General features: G+C 37.5%; 1 protein-coding gene across 10 annotated transcripts in view; it reads right to left on the minus strand.

Annotated features, from left to right (window-relative positions):
• TCF12 (transcription factor 12) overlaps positions 1-16,370 on the minus strand; it is a 162,811-nt gene that overhangs the window by 134,907 nt on the left and 11,534 nt on the right. The window contains exon 1 of one of the 10 annotated variants that reach the window (XM_017827495.1): positions 13,217-13,234. The exons of the other annotated variants lie outside the window; for them this stretch is intronic. The gene's annotated coding sequence lies outside the window, so the exon portion shown is untranslated. Of the gene's footprint in view, positions 1-13,216; positions 13,235-16,370 lie in introns of those variants that run through there. 10 annotated transcript variants of the gene reach the window in all.

The following is a 16,370-nucleotide window of genomic DNA, read 5'->3' on the forward strand; positions in this document are numbered from 1 at the left end:
CAGTCAGTTGACATCAATGCAGGAAGAAGTTACCATATCTGTCTATTTATCAAGTAGGACACAGAAACCATATTTTTGCTCTGAAATGGGTCAATATGAACTGAGTGGATTTGAATAAAATTGTGTTTCACTTTGGAGTGTTAACTCACTGTTTTTTAAATACTTTAACCTCATTCTCCTGTTTCTTTACCACTGTATTTGGTCTTTAGGACATGCTACAGATGATTATTTATTTTCTGATTGCCAATCCTTCCCTTTGGGAAATCGTTTTTGTCCAAGGTTCTCCAAGTTTCCATCCTCCTCAATACACATGCAGTTGCAGTATTTGGCTCTGGCTGGGAGCTGCACAAACAATGCAGCCTCCAGACAATCACTCACACAAGGGCTGGCAGCAATGGCCAACACTTGGATCTGACAAGTCACACTCTTGGCTCTTGGCAACTTTTTGCATTAAAAACAAGGAATCCATCTCCTAATCCAGAATACTCATGTTATCCAACTATGCAGACAAAGCAAGCCAAAAGGTCTTCGAATAACAGGACCTTTGAGAAATCCTATGAGCAGAACTCCCTGCATCAAGGAGCTCTGCACTCCTCACCCTGTTTAAGCAGCCTGAGAGTGAAGGAATTACTTGAGTGTGTGACCAGAATATTAAATATCTCACACTGTCCAGGTTCACAGTGGGGCTATCAAATAACAGAGCAACTACTTTAGAGAAAAACTTTTTTGCTGACTCCTGACCACCAGTAGTACCAATAACAGCAGCATCCTCAGTCTATGCCTGAATTGTTACCACACTCTACTCTGAATTGTTACCACAGCTTGGAGAAAACACTGCTAAAGCTGCAAACATGGTCCTTCACTGGCACTGCCAGAACCACTGGATGCAGTGCCAGAGATTGTCTCCCTATAACTTCACCTAATTTTAAGAAGCACTCAAGTACCCAGCCATTTCTGAAAGCATTAAGTGGATTAGCATGTATCAAAAAACTCACTTGAAATCCTGTCTCATAAAGGATGTCTAAGTCTCCAAACAAAAAATACTTGCAGTCATTGTGCTACAAACATTGCAAACCTCAGACAGAAGGTGCAATTTCCTTGTCAATAGATTTCCACTGCATATCCACATCTGTGTATGTGGTAGCAACAGCAGACAAGATAAAACAATGAAAGAAAATACAAAAGGCCGAAATGGTTCCACAGTCAAGAAAATAAATATATAGATATACACATACAAGTGTGTGCATAAAAGTATATATTTATAGAAGTATCATCTAAATAACTGACTACTTCCTTTGGGCATTCCAGATCAAGAATCTGGGTTAAAAACAGAAAGCAATAAAATTTTAAAAATAGTCTAAAAATTCCTCAAAATTCATGTCATTTTTAAACTGCAGAAGAAGCCATTTTTCTATTGATATTACACAGCAAAAATATACAAGCCAAAAAAAAAAAAAAAAGCCAAAGAGTTTCAGCAAATTTGATGTCCCTGGTGACAAACCCTGCAGTTAACCATGGAGACTCGCCTTTAAAGTCACTTTGTTTTAAAGTCACTAATTTCTCAGAGAATACTGTGAATTACAAGAAAGTGTCAGTAGTGGGCTGGGAGGGAGAGTAAACAAGTAAAGGACAAGTTAAAATAAGAGACAGATATAAACAGAGTACAAACATTTGAAAAGCACCAAAGAAAATATTTCCTAATAATCACCGTCTGCTCAGACACAGCTCCCTGCCCTTTCCCCTCCCACGGGCAGGGGCTCCCTGCACACTCCAAACCTGCAGCTGAGCCACCAGGTGGGAGCTGCTGCACCAGTGCTGGGCTCCCTCCCACTGGAGCATGGCAAAGTCAGGCTCCGGTCTCACCTAAGCAAGGCTCTGGTTTGGGATGACCAAACAGGTAAGGCAATCTGCATTACCACCTTAAATAGATTGGGCTTTAAAGATATATAAAATTAAATTAGAAAAACCACACAAATACAAAAACCCACGTGCAACCTACTGCCTACATTTTAATCACGAACAGAAAGAAAGGAAAAATGAGAGAAGATATTACTTATATAGATTTAAAGAAAAAGGACAATTCTTTTCAATAGCAGGCTCCATTTCTCAACTTGACCATGTTCCAAAAGATCAGATAACAGTATCAGGCAACATCAGACTATTAATGACACAATCTTACAGAATGGAGAAAAGTATTTAGGCAAGATATTGACTTTGTAACATTTAAGATATCAGCACACAAACAGCCCATTCTTTTTCAAGACATTAACATATTGGTATTAAATACTTGGATTAATGGATTACGAACGAATAATACCATAAATTAATTCTGATACATCTCAGCAAAGTTGCTGAAAAAGAAGAGAGAAAGAAAAAAAAAAAAGCAAAAGGAAGAGCTCAGCATTCTCGAGGTATCCCCAGGGGAAAGCAGCAGCCGATCATGGCACACATTACCTCTGCCCCTTGTTCATCCATCTGCTGCACCCCAAGGAATGCCACGGGGGAAGCAAACATGTGGAGCACAGCTAATAACAGCAATTCTGTCCATATTAGAAACTAATTATCACCCTTTCCTATCAGGATCAGTGCTTCCAGAATTATAAGCAATTTACCCTCCTAAATGCAGTCTAGAATTTAACACTCAATAACTCAATAGCTTATTTTTTAAAAATGCTGATTTGAGCTTATATATAATACAAATTATATTTCCTTTCCTTTCTGTACAACTCACTCTTGCATCTGAAGATTTCATTTATTTATTTATTTATTTAGTGAAGAGATGAAGGGGAAAAAACTCTGCTTAAAGACAATCCTGTACATTTAACTCTCGGCTCAAAACTGCACAATTACTGTGATTAAGTCTATGTAAATCTAACAAAAAAGACAAACATTGAGTTTGTATTTTATTACCAATCTTCTGGAAATAACAGCAAGAAATCTCATTGCTCCCTACCAAATATATTACTTTTCATTAGATACACACACCATAAAACTACAAAATGAGATAAAAAGCTGTGAATAGCATTTTATGTAGTGACCTTGCAAAGAGAAAACAGAGTTTCTCCTTGCTCCATTTTTATTCTACTAAACTAAAAATTAAGACCTTGGAGAATCGTTGATTCTCCCCTGCATTAGGCTACTCTATAAGAACCTAATTATTTCAAAATCATCAAGTAAACATTGTTTTGTTTTAATTAACACCACCTATTTGAGGCACTACTTCTGCACACAAGCGGTTCAGATGTTTTGCAGCACAATCCAAAGAAACGAGAAACAGGGAACACCGAGGAAAATCATACTCTGAGTGCAAAAAGCTGAATAAAGAGCATCAGATATGACTCAAAACAGTGCTTATCTGCCAAGAATCTTAATTTCTCTTTGTTTTCTATTCATCCTTTCCTTGAGCCACGTACTCTTTAGCCCTCACCCAAGTTTTGTATCACAGCCTACCAAGACCAAAGTACCCTCTTCCATTCCAAATTCCCTGAAAGCCCCTCCTGGTTAGCCAGCAGGTGCCACTTTTATTTGAGGAAGACAAGGTCAGCATTCCCCTAAGGATCTGAGCAAAATGCCTCCAGGAGCCAGCAGGCTGGGACTGGAACTTGGGTCTGCTCCCTTGAGACTGCACGCGCTGGCTCCACGCCTTGAGCTACCCGTGTCAAGAGCTGTTAAGGATTCCCAGCAAAGTCTCACAGATTTAAGTGAAAAGCGTTCTAATGGAAATCACTAAACCCCCTGGTTTGCACCTCTGAAGAACACACATTGATATTACACTTAAAACATTTTTAGATGAAAAATGAAAAACATTCCCCAAAATATTTAATTTGGAAGTAAATAGAACTTAGTGTCAGATGCTAAAGGACTGTAAAAACAAAGCAGAAAGTTAGTTTTTAGACAAGTGTAATACCAGTATAAATTCAAAGTACTTACAAATCTATCTTTTTTTTTTATTTTCCTAAATCGGGAATAGTCAGGGCTATATTTATGATCAAGCATATCCTTCAGCATGAAGGGACACAAAGCACAAACCTAACACAAAACATCAGCAACTTGGCTTAATAAGATTACAGTACATTAAAAGGTGCTCATAAGCATTTTCTATAAATGAAATGTAAAGCCTGATGACTCCATACGAGCCGGAAGACCAACCTAAGCTCATAATGAAGGTATTGTGACAAAGCTTAGTACCTAAAACACCAACAGAATGGGGTATTTTTGATGTAGTTGAACATTTTACACCGATTATAAAGCAGCCATGTTCCAGTGACTACTTTTAGGATAGTAGTGTTCTAGTTTCTATGATCCATGTAAGAGTTATAAGGCAGATAATACAGAGTTTATCTAGTAAAGAATATTATTCCTTACTGCAAATCTCACTTCTCAGAATGACAGCATATTTACAGTGTAACAGCACGTGGCTGGAAAATTTAAGCCACATGCCAAACACCCTTAAAGAAATCAGGAAAAATACGTGTACACTTAACCAAGTACAAAACAGTTTATTTCTTCAATGCAAAGAAAAAGGGATATTATGATCTTCTACAAGAAAAGCAAACAGGCAGACTAAAATATCAAGAACTGCAACCATTAATTCATTAAGTAACAACAGAGGGAATACCAAAACCCACCACCCCTGCACTCCAATCACACGTGCCCTCACCAGCACAGAGGAATAAGTACTACAGTGACTCCAACAGCACCAGGTAAATTTGGGGTTGTTTCCCCACCTTTGCAGTCCTGAGCATGCTTAACCCCATGTCTACCACACACATACACAGCTATTCTTCTATCATCACCTGTACCCCTGCAGAAAGCAGTCCTACAGAAAATAATCTAGACCAGTAATGACACAAATTTGCCAGAACAGATTTGTCAGCAGCAATGATTAACAGCATAAAGGCTGTTCTACCAACATCCTACTTACTTACCTTCTCTCTCTTAGCTAAATTCAGTAACTAAATTCACATTAAAATAATTGTACAGTGGTACTTCAGCATTCAATAAATACTATGTTCCTATACTGTATGCCTGTATGAATCATTCCCAGGATTAGAGGGGGAAAAATTAAAGTATATAACATGGAAGCCCACATCCTTTAACTTCACACCTGGTTGTCTGCCCAATCAAAATATCAATTAAGTCAACACCAGTCGAGGTGTTCATTTCTCTAAATGACATCTCAAACCACAGATACACAGATAAATTCCATTTTATTTCTGAGAGGTACCAGGAGCTCATTGTGCATGCACAATGCATAGAGTGTGCCGAGGAGGAAGAACTAAAATAAGGATACTCTTACACAAGCCAGTCACCCATTCTTGCCATCATTTACTAAAAATAATTTTTTTTAAAAAATCCCTTCTGTTAACTGAACTACCTAAAAGGTTTTTTTCTGTTTGTTAAATTAAAAGAAAAACTCGATTCTGCAAAAAATATATTAATTCAAAATACATGCAAGCCTTTGAGCAGATTATAAGCCTGCAGTCAGGTGTCTATTTCTAATAATCCTCATAATAAAAGCAGAGTTGTAAGTAGAGCTCCTTTCTGAGAGATTTTTTTTCTTAAACATTAGCAACTTGGTCACCAGCCACAATACAAAAACAAAGGGCAAACTTCTTAATCAATTTGCCACTCCTTAAGTGTACAGATTTAACTAGAGCCACCCAGACATACCCAGCTGATTCAGGAGCTGTGCAAGAAAAAAAAAGGGGGGGTTGTCACTATTGCTTTTAAATAATTTGCAGCAACTTACTACCTGGAAGTACCTCCACAGTCAGCACTGAAACATGAAAAGGAAGCCACATTCACAGAAATGCAGACACATTCAGCAACCTTCTACTGCTCAATATCTCTTACCAAGGCACTTCCTTCACTGCACTGCACCCTGTGTTACCATGACATTCACTTTTAAAGTTTTCCATTCCCAACTCCAGACACATATTACAGGAAATAATTTTAAGGACATGTGATATTATCAAATTTTATTTGAAACAAATGAGCACATAACCCTTCCTAGGGCTACTTTCTCTGACTCTGATGCTAAGGAGAACTAGAGGAAAGTGCTAAGAGAAGTCATCAAAATCCCCACAGTTTGAAAATTTGTCAAATCAGAAAGACTAAATACAAAAAGGTCAAAATGTGTTATATCCAGCACAGAAACACTTGAACAGTCATATTAAAACAGAGCTCCAACTTGAAGCAATAAGTTAGAGGCATACTGAAAAGAGTCTACTTTGAGAGCAGAGCCAGCTCTCTCTGCACACACAGGCATCTGCAAGGCACTTCCAGCATCAGGCCATATGCATGTCCAAAAAGCAACAGAGCAACTTACAGTTTATGAAAGCACAGCTCTTTTGGACTTCTACTTCCCTACAAATAATCTTGTAAAAGAGTGGATACTACTGAACAAACACAAAAGGTCAGAAACAATTTCCAAGTACCTGGCGTTGCCCTAAGCCATTACACAATTACGGACAGGCAGATAAAGTTTCTGAAACTAAATATCCACACCCCAAAAAAGCTCACCATTCTGGCTGAACTCTTTCCCTCCAAACAGACAAACCCTAACAGTCTCTTTCTGCTCTCCAACCCAGGCTGGCAGTAAATGCAGAAAGAGTTTGTTCACTGCAGAACATAAACCACAAGCCAACCCCACCACATGTGCAGCGCTGTGCTCACATGGCTCCTGGCCAGCCTGACTCCTATCACTCACAGGCAGGAAGAAAACCAGACAGGCCACTTCAGCAGAGGCTTGTTCACTGTGGGACAGCAACAGAAGATTTATTTGCACAATTGGAGCCATTATGCCAATAACTTCTGTTCACTGACACCCTCTACAGAAGTCCTCGAGGAAAAAGAGATAACTAGAATTCACAACAATAGCCCCAAAATGTCTGAGACCATGTGAATTTATCTACAAGGTGTATAAAGAGAAGAGTAAAAACTACCAGCATGCAAGTGGCTTCAATACAGACATAGGATGGGATTGTTAACCCAGCATCCAAACTAAATTTCAATAGCAAAATCCTGTCCTAATAAAGGTAATGCAACTACTTAAAGTGTATCATTCAAGCAGAGAATACTTAGTCTTGTAGGAACTTTACAATACCAACATTTCCTCTGCAATCTCTACAGGATTCAAATGAACCCACCCAAAAAGCAACTGTTTGACTTTTAGCCATACAGAAAATATCACTGATACGTTCACTGATCTAAAGCTACATCTTTTACCAAACTGAGATAAATTAAGTTATCTAAAATCAAGGAATACTAACAAAGGAAATACTAAGGTCAGAGAAAGAAAGAATCAAGACTAAAGAATTCAGAAAGATAGCCAGGTATGCCAGCACTGACAGAAGTGGGACACCAGATGGTTCTAGTGCTTTTTCACTTCCAGTTTGTTCATTTCTACAACTGCTACAGAACACAACATGGAATTTCACATGTGTGAGCTGCACATTAAGTTTATGAGACTTCTGAGAAATTAAGTCACTCCTTGGCTTCCTAAATTTTTATCTGAATAAGTTCAACAAGCTTCCTACAAAGAAATAACAATATAATTCTCACTATAAATTCTCGATGCATGCAAATTAGTTCTATATATTGCACATTTCAAAGATCCAAACAGACTGGAAACAAAAAATTATCTCTTTTTTATTTTTTTAAATCTGTCTGCTTTTAAAGTTAATCTGTCATGAGGCTTCAGAGGAAAAAGCAGGCTAAAAACATACTCAAAAGCCTATTCCTAGCCCCATGGGAATGCAAAGTCTCAAAACACTAAATCTGTCACTGGTTCAGGGGTGATTGCAGACACTGCTGTGCCTCCCACTTACATTTTCAGTTGTACATTTCCAGAAATACGTGTGTGAGAAAAAACTTTAAGACAAGTGATTTTTTTAAAGGAAAAATATTTGAAACTTAAAGGTGATTATGACAATCTTGAGGCATCCTGGAAGAACATTCTTGCAGTAAAAGGGAATCAAAGTGTATTTCACTGTTCTTAATATTTATATGCACACTTTCTTTTCTATGTCCACTTTCTTTTTTTGTACAAGACATCTCTATCCAAAAAAAAAAAAAAAAATCACACCACCAGGAACAGCAATGAAAGAGAAAGTTACTGAATTGTCCCTGGACCTTTTGTCCATCAAGATATGATAGAAAGATTAACTAAAAACACAAAACAGAATACAGTGTTCAGGACTGGCATTCCTTTGGCTCATATGCCTGGAGCAATCACATGCACCTAGAAGCAGTTAATTATATTAACCACATGGATGAAAGCAAGCCTAGGACTATGCAAATGACCAAATAAAATTAAAAAAATTAATAAACTTCAGTGAACATCCAAATTCAAACCTACCCCAAGCAAAACAAGTTAACTTTTCTGTTTTCCTTGCTACCCAGTGGCACTTACGTTAGGAAAGTTTTATTTATGACATTAATATTCACTATTAGAAGCAGCATAACTAACAAACTGTAACAAAACACAATAATACTTTAACACCTCATCTTTAGTTTTTAATTCCAAGTAAAAAATAAGTTTGTATTAAAAAACAATTAATTCAGAAAGTAGGGGGAACTCACACCAAGGCCAGAAGAAAGACACCCTCAACTACCAAAACCAGTAACAAAAAGCTGGTAGCTTTTGGACAGTAGCAAGGACATAAGAAGGGCAGTGACCATCTGCAGGAAGAACACCAAGAGCACAGTGGTACAATTCTTGATTTCCCAGCTTCAAAGCTGAACAGTATTCTGTCTAAATGCTGATGCTCTACAGATTTCTTCTGAGTTTTTTGATAACACAATCGTGCCAAAATAAACACCAAAGTTGCCTTCACATTCTGTTTTGTTCCCACTTAACTCAGACAAATACTCTTCGAGAACAAGTTGGAGAAGGCACCTATCTACACTAATAAAACAGTGAAGGACCAAATGTATACTTTGCACATTAACAACAAATAAAGAGATAAGAATCTCCAAAGTTTCTTGCACATCAGGCACATGGAAAAGTAAACAGTCTTCCCACACTAACAGTTTCTACTGGATCAATCTTAAGGGATCCACTGGAAGACACCTCTGCCTCCCATTTCCCCAGCTTTCTGTGTCACCCCAAACACTTGCTTCAGTATAAATATCCCACTTCTCATAAAAGCTGCTGTGAAGTTTAAAAATAAGTACCTCAAATCACTTGAACTGCAAAAAGACATGAAACTTGACATGAATAATAAAAAAAAAGCCTCACAACAAGTAGCACATTCAGAAGCTGCTGAAATGTAATCTATAAATTGGGGTCAACAGTTGGTTCACCTTCCTAAATGAATGTTTAATTCTTTACATTGATTCACACTCCCCCCCTTTCAGTGTTTTCTAAAACATTGTTCCCACTGGCTACATCAGAAATTCCATTTAAAGTAAAAGAAGAGAGAACAAAGCTACAATGTTTGTAACACTTGTTTTTATCCCAACCTGGTTGTTTTTCCTCAGGTTTCTAGAATGTAAAGCAGCTTCTCCAACCCCCCAAAAAAAAACCTAGAACCAAATATAAAACAAGAGTCATAACAAGCTAGTTTGGCAAAATACACTTGTTGAATTTGGCATTTCAAAGGGTTGTTTGAGGGCCAAGGCCCTGCTGTTCTCTTAAAGGAGATTTACCTACAATGCAGGTTTCACTAATCAAACCAACAGAGACCAAAGCACACTGCTTATATGTGAAGGATTTGTTTTCAAAATATCTGTAGTGCTTGAAGTCTTCCCCTTTGACACCTATTTACTCATCAGGATTTCTTAAACTTCCACCTCAGAATTATAAGAATCATCTGTTTCACGAAAGGCTTCATTTAATGCTAAACAACTGGGTTTATGACAGAAGAAACAAACAAGTTAAAAAGCACTTCAGGGGGAAGGAGAAATTAATGTTTTGAAACTAACTTCTTCATGAGCATTAGGTTAAATCAAATTTGTTTCATAACTTTAAAACCCACACTGTTGTAGCACAATTAGCTTTTCCACTGCTGTTAAAGTGGAGGTTCTGTCTACAACATCCCAAAGGGTATTTTGTAAGTACTCAGAACACAGGCACAGCAGCAAATGCAGTCACATTTAACACAACCTCAGCTCTTGTTTCAGTCACAGCAGGTTTTGTCAAAAAACCCACTTGATTACTGAATCTTTTTAGACGACTTGTTACCATATCCATGATTATCAGATCATGGCCATAGGCTAGACACTGGTACATATATCCAGCTGTCACAGTGAATTTAATCCATTAAATACAAAGGATAGCTATAGACAGGGCTGTTTTCTGTTTATGTATCAGGAAACCTTTTTAGACTAGAAATTTTCTTCCTTGAAGAAATTTAGGCAAATGTATTTATCTGTGTTTTCTTATTTGGACAAGATTCAAATTAAATTTACAGAAATGAGAAGCATATGTAATCTGTGAAGGTGTGCTCAAACAGTTTCTAGAATGCTGCTATGAGCCCCAGAATGAAATTTGCATTTCCACATTTTTAAATAACAGAGTTTACATTTAAAAGGCTGTATAGTAGATGCAGCAAGAACCAAACTGAAAAAGAAAAACCCCATAGCTCGAACAACTTAAGTAGAAGAATGAATTAAACAAACAGAAACATCAAAACTATACACAAAAGCAGGGAGTGGTATTGACACTGAAAATATGTGCGAGCTAATTTAACTCTGCTTAGGTCATATGAGGTTATTCCTATTAACCCATTCCAAAACTTCCATTTCCACAAACTGAGGAAGTTCAAAAACACTTCTTGTCTCTTTTACAGTGTGAACACTGGCCCTCATTTTACAGCTGAGGGAACCAGAAAAGAGAAAAGAGAAAGGCACTTCCTCAACTATGCAGCAAGTTAGGAACAGAAATTTTGCCTCTGCTATGTCCCTCAAAACTCAAGAATATTTTCTCTTCACTATGCAATAATACAACCTTGGCAAAAGTTTTTGATGGAGATAATGCCTGCTTTAACTTATTTACAAAAACAATAGCACTGAGTAGCAAGTAAGTAATAGTATTTCCTAGGACTTTGCTATTCCTAGTGAATTTTTAGATATTAATTCGTTAAAGTAATTCAGATTTTTTTTTTTAAATCACATTTTGAGAATTTTGTATTTTGTTCATAATTCACTATTCCATGTCTCTGTAATTTCACAGATCCAGTACAACAGATGAGAAAACCAGAGAATATTGAAAAGTATTTAATATCCCAATACATAAACTTGTCACATGAATTACATGATCTGCACCTTTTATTGAAGAATTAGTCATGCAAGTATAAAATTACTTCAGAATCAGAATTTAAAAAGATAAATACCTAACTTCTCCTACTAAACTCATTTAAAATGCTACCTTTACTAAGCCTGAAATCAGGCCAGTATTAACACACACTTACATATTCAGAACACAGTGAGCTTATCCCAGTGTATGTCAGTGACCCCACTGCCACAACCCCAAAAGCAGGGCCCACCCAACTGGTACTGACTCAAAGGCTAACAGGACACATAAACAGAACATTTGCTGCAACTGGGAAAGGCCTTTTTTCCCCCAAATGTGCCCAACTGGCACAACAGTTTGAGGATACTTGGGTTATTACAGCTGTGTTCATGCCCAAGGAGAGCTGAAGAGCTCCAGGACACACATCAGCTGATGCAGCATTAAATTTGCTTCAAAGGGGAAAACAACAGCAGCAGACACCTTGCAGGGTGTGACTGCCTTGGTTCACACTCTCCTTGCAATCAGTGCTGCCCTCTCCTTGGTGCAGGATGTGGTCACTGTGCCAAGGCCACTCACACCCCAGCTTGTCTGCCCAGGTTAGGCCAGCACATGGAGCAGCTGCGAGGAACAGGCCCTGTCGGAACAGGTCCTGTCTGAACTGCTCAGAGCAGCAGCTCAGTAACGCTGCCCAAGGCCAAGGCAACCTGAAGCTGTGCTGCCTCCCTGCTCTGGGAAGGGGGCAAGGGCAGGCAGGGACTGAAAAACAAAACCCAAGCTCAAGATCACTGGTATGGCACATGCACACCTCTGCTCCAGCAGGCAGGAAGTTCTTTTCAAGTACAAATAAAGTATTAATTATTTCATTCGTCCTTAATTTCACTTGGAAGGAGAAAAAAGAAGAATGAAATGTTTGCTTAATTCTCATTTGTATCTCCTATTTCAGAGAAAGTGATAAAGCTAAAGACTATGTTACATAAAAAGCTGCAAAGGATAGAACAAGCTACATGGGTAACCTCAGAATTTTTTTCATCTAGAGGCTCTTTCAGTAAAAAAAAGAACACTTAAACATGGAAATCCCAGTCCACATGAAAGAATGTTGCACAGTGTTAATCACATTGTCTCCTGACTCAGAAAAGTCTTCACTTTTTCTTTGTATTCTTCAGCTTCAAAATTGCTTGATCTTTTTAAATAAGCAAAGAATTAATCAGGTCTGTCCTCACGGCACATGTAGAAATGGACATTACCACTGTCTGGACTATCTGTGCTCTAGAAGTTGTCTCTGATTTCCCACACTTCAACCTGAGGAAGAAAAACCTCACTTACAAAAAAACCCCAAAACTATATTATCTGATGGGACACAAGAAATTCATAGCCTTTTCTTAATTTGATAACAATTAGCCTTTGGTAACTACAGTTACAGAAAGTATTTATACACAAAGATCTAGCTGAGTTTGCTGAAAAGGGGATCCTATGTAAGGGATATTTTCCAAATAAATACAGAACTTTACGTCTCCACAACTGATTCTCCCCCATTAGTGTCACATTTAGGCTTGTGCAATATAAATAATATGATGGCAAGGCAACCATTTTACTTTGAAGAAAGGAAAACATCAAGTAGAAAAGGATAATGAATGAAGCAGCATCTTTTCACAACTTTTTTGCACTAACCAAAAATCAGGAAGGAAATCCTCTCAAAATACTTTTTCCAGGTACTAAAAGGGACAAGTACTTTGGGAAACTCAGAAAGCCACACAGTGATACTTTTGCAATAAACATTAGTTAGCTGTTACAACCACACAACCTATATGTGCATTCAAGCCAAGTACGTCAAACATAAAAATAAAGTTCACAGAGTAAGATTTTAAAAAGCTGTAGCTTTATGAAGAGGGTGTTCGACTGACCAAAAAAGAAAAGAATGTATTTCAAGGAAATCTCTGCTTCCCACACTTTTTGCTCCGGCTCTGTGCTAATACTGACAAGGTACTTGCAGATCAATGCACCAGCACTTCAGGAGATGCAACAGCTCTGCCAAGAATCCTGCCTTCAAAAGGACTTCCATTGCTATGGCAACAGCATGTTCTCCAGGATCCAATTCGGAGACAACCTATGACACAGCCAGGAGAGATGGCCAAACTCGGGCTGATTCCTCACTGCAGCACAAGTGCATTGTCACACAGATGCCACTTAGCACTTGCAGAAATAAAGGTACAAAATAGGGGGTTTTTTATGATAGTCCACAGAGCACTAAGACTACCTGCCTATAAACAGCTGCATCTAGGAGAAAAAATACCACTCACCTTATAAAACAAATATAGACTATTCAAAGGTCAAAAGGAATATAATCATTGGCATGGAGTATATAAATTGCATTACACACCATCTCCTAGGTGCAGGTATTTACCTAACAGGATAGGGGAAAAGGAAAATGTTAGTACATAGTGAACAAGCAAATCATTGAAGCCATTATTCAACAAGTATCTTGAAAATGAAATGGGTTTAGTGAATATAAGACAGACATGCATAACTAAAAACCTTTGGGTTTGCTACATCGCTCTACAAACCAAAAAGCAAGCTCTTAGAATGCTTCTCCTTCTACCCAGAAGTGTATTCACAAACACACACTCTTGATGTCTTGAAATTTAACCACCTAACATATCGAGTTCTAAGCATCCTTGCCACACATGTCACTCTTACACTTTTAAGAGTTTGTGTACTGCTACAAAGGGACCAGCCAGTAATTCGAGCCATCAGAAAGCTTAAAAAGGAAATTTAAGTTACCTGAGTTCATTCACCCCAGATGATCAGATATATGAAAAACATAACAATGTGGTTGCTTTCTCTACATTTCTGACAACCTTAAAATCATTTAGCAACTCTGAAGATTACTTCTGATTGAACTGTACAGCCCTTACATACCAAACACCAACAGAGGATTAGAGCCTTTTTGTGAAGAATCACAACCTTCTTTAAAATCTTGGTGGAAGAAAAAAAGATATTAACTTTTACAGAAGTTGATTACTTCCTACTTTAAAGGGGTGATTTAGAAAGAGGGAAAAACAAAAGGCTCTTCCCCTGATTCATGAAGGCCTGTAGGATTGGTCTGGAGATGTGGTCTCCCATCCTTTAAAACCTCTCTCTGCTTCCTTTGGAAGTGTCAGGCACTACCTGACTTGCTTTGCAAGTAGTAATATTACAGACTGTTACAAATCTTCCAAATAAACTAATAAAATGAACAATCGAAAGCAGAAAAATATGAGGGCTTTGGTTTGTTCGTGTTTTTAATGGGATTTGGGTTTTTTGGGAGGTCTTTTGTATTGGTTTCTTTTTGATTGGAATTTTTTTGTGGTGTAGTTTTGGTTGGGGTTTTGTTGTTGTTTTGGTGTTTCAGGGGTTTTGGTGTTGTTTTTTTTTAGTTCAGGAGCTTTTAAAATTCAAAATCTTAGAAGTACTTGCAAGAAAAATATCTAATTCAGAGATTCCTGTCATAAGTAGCATTGACAAAGTTCATGCTCCATTTTTTTTTTGTGTGCTTACTACTGTCCTCTGGCAAGGGAATATGATATCAGAGATATTTTCAAGGTTACCAAAATAAAAGTATTACACGGAGGAGAGAAAACATGAGAGACACTCTATGCATTCATACACAAAGTGGCAGAAATGTGCATTTGTTTTCTAAAATCCAACTAAGGGAAAAATGTTTGCATTCCCATTCCATTCAGTCTCTTCACATCTCAGCACCAACCCTGCAGAGACACCCTGCACAACACAGCCATTTGAGCTCTGCACTGGTAAAGCACCAACAGCATTTTTAGACATACAAAAGCTTTTCATTACTCCAAAACTCAGTCATCTTCATTAAATCACCATCTCTTCATAAAAGCCTGGCCTTCATTTAGCATTCTGGAAGATGAAAGAGCAGCTCCCCTCCTTATGGATTACTTCTCTATTACAAGAGAGTGTTTTGCACGTCAAAAGCAAACAGTAAAGGATTAAATGATATTGTAGTTTCTGCTCTTATTTATTTGCAATGGGCAGTGAACAGAATTGCAAAGAAACAATCAGTGATTATTTTAAGCTGTGTTCTTTTGCAAGGATTATGACTCATGAAGATGCTGCAGAAAAAAACTGGAACGGGATAAGGTGTCGCATTGAAAATGGTCGAAACATCACGATACGAAAAATGTTTGTCCTACAAGCAAAGCTGTCTGGTTTAATCATTTCATGGAGTAGCCACAATAGCTCTTGGGGTAACACCAAGACAATAGGATCTTGCATTCAAGTAAACACAAAAATAAAAATACAAACAGTGAATTCCATTCTCCTACAGAAGGCCAAAAATACTTCAGAATTTTTGGAGGTATGTTTTCCTACCAACACTAATCCAACCCAATAGAAAACTGAAGAGATGCTTGGTTACAAGACATCCCTGCAGCGTGCCAAGTGTGAAATTCAATGACTTTATCATGGATTTATCTACATATTTTAGGCTTCAAACATGTTTTCCAACAGAACTAGAGAAAGCAAGTTTGCAAATCAATGTTATTTCAAATTGGACTCTTCCTATTTTTTTCTCACACATTATATGCCAATAGGTATGAATCACACCCAGTAAGCTTTGTGTTTCACTAAGTCTTCTGTCTGGCTCCCTTCCTATTGCCTCATTCAAGTGAAAAAACAGTTTATTTTGGACTTTTAGATAGAAAAGTTAAAAATGCAGCTAATACAAAAACCACCAATGTGCATTCAGCTTTTATTTTAGGGAAGAAATACAACCACTCAATACATGAAAGATTTTGTCTGTAAAACCTGAGCATGGAAGAAGAGAGAAAGACTAAAAATTGATTTAATCTCCAAAGACAATGATATACATACTAAAAGCAGTAACATATTTTGGACATACTCTAAACAAAATAAATACAGATACCAAGTAATGCTCCAGACCAAATTCTTCTTTATACTGAATTAAGGGTAAACTGTGCTTTAAATTCAGTTTAACAAACAGAACACGCACATTCACAGTCTGATCTTCATTTGTACTTTACCTGTAAACTGTACACAACTAGAAATAACCAAATTTGTTTTTTGTTTAACTAGGTATGCTTTTCTAACAACTATGTCTGCCTATTCATGT

Source organism: Lepidothrix coronata, unplaced genomic scaffold (genome assembly GCF_001604755.1).
Source record: "Lepidothrix coronata isolate B3197 unplaced genomic scaffold, Lepidothrix_coronata-1.0 Scaffold140, whole genome shotgun sequence".
Classification (NCBI taxonomy): Eukaryota; Metazoa; Chordata; class Aves; order Passeriformes; family Pipridae; genus Lepidothrix; species Lepidothrix coronata.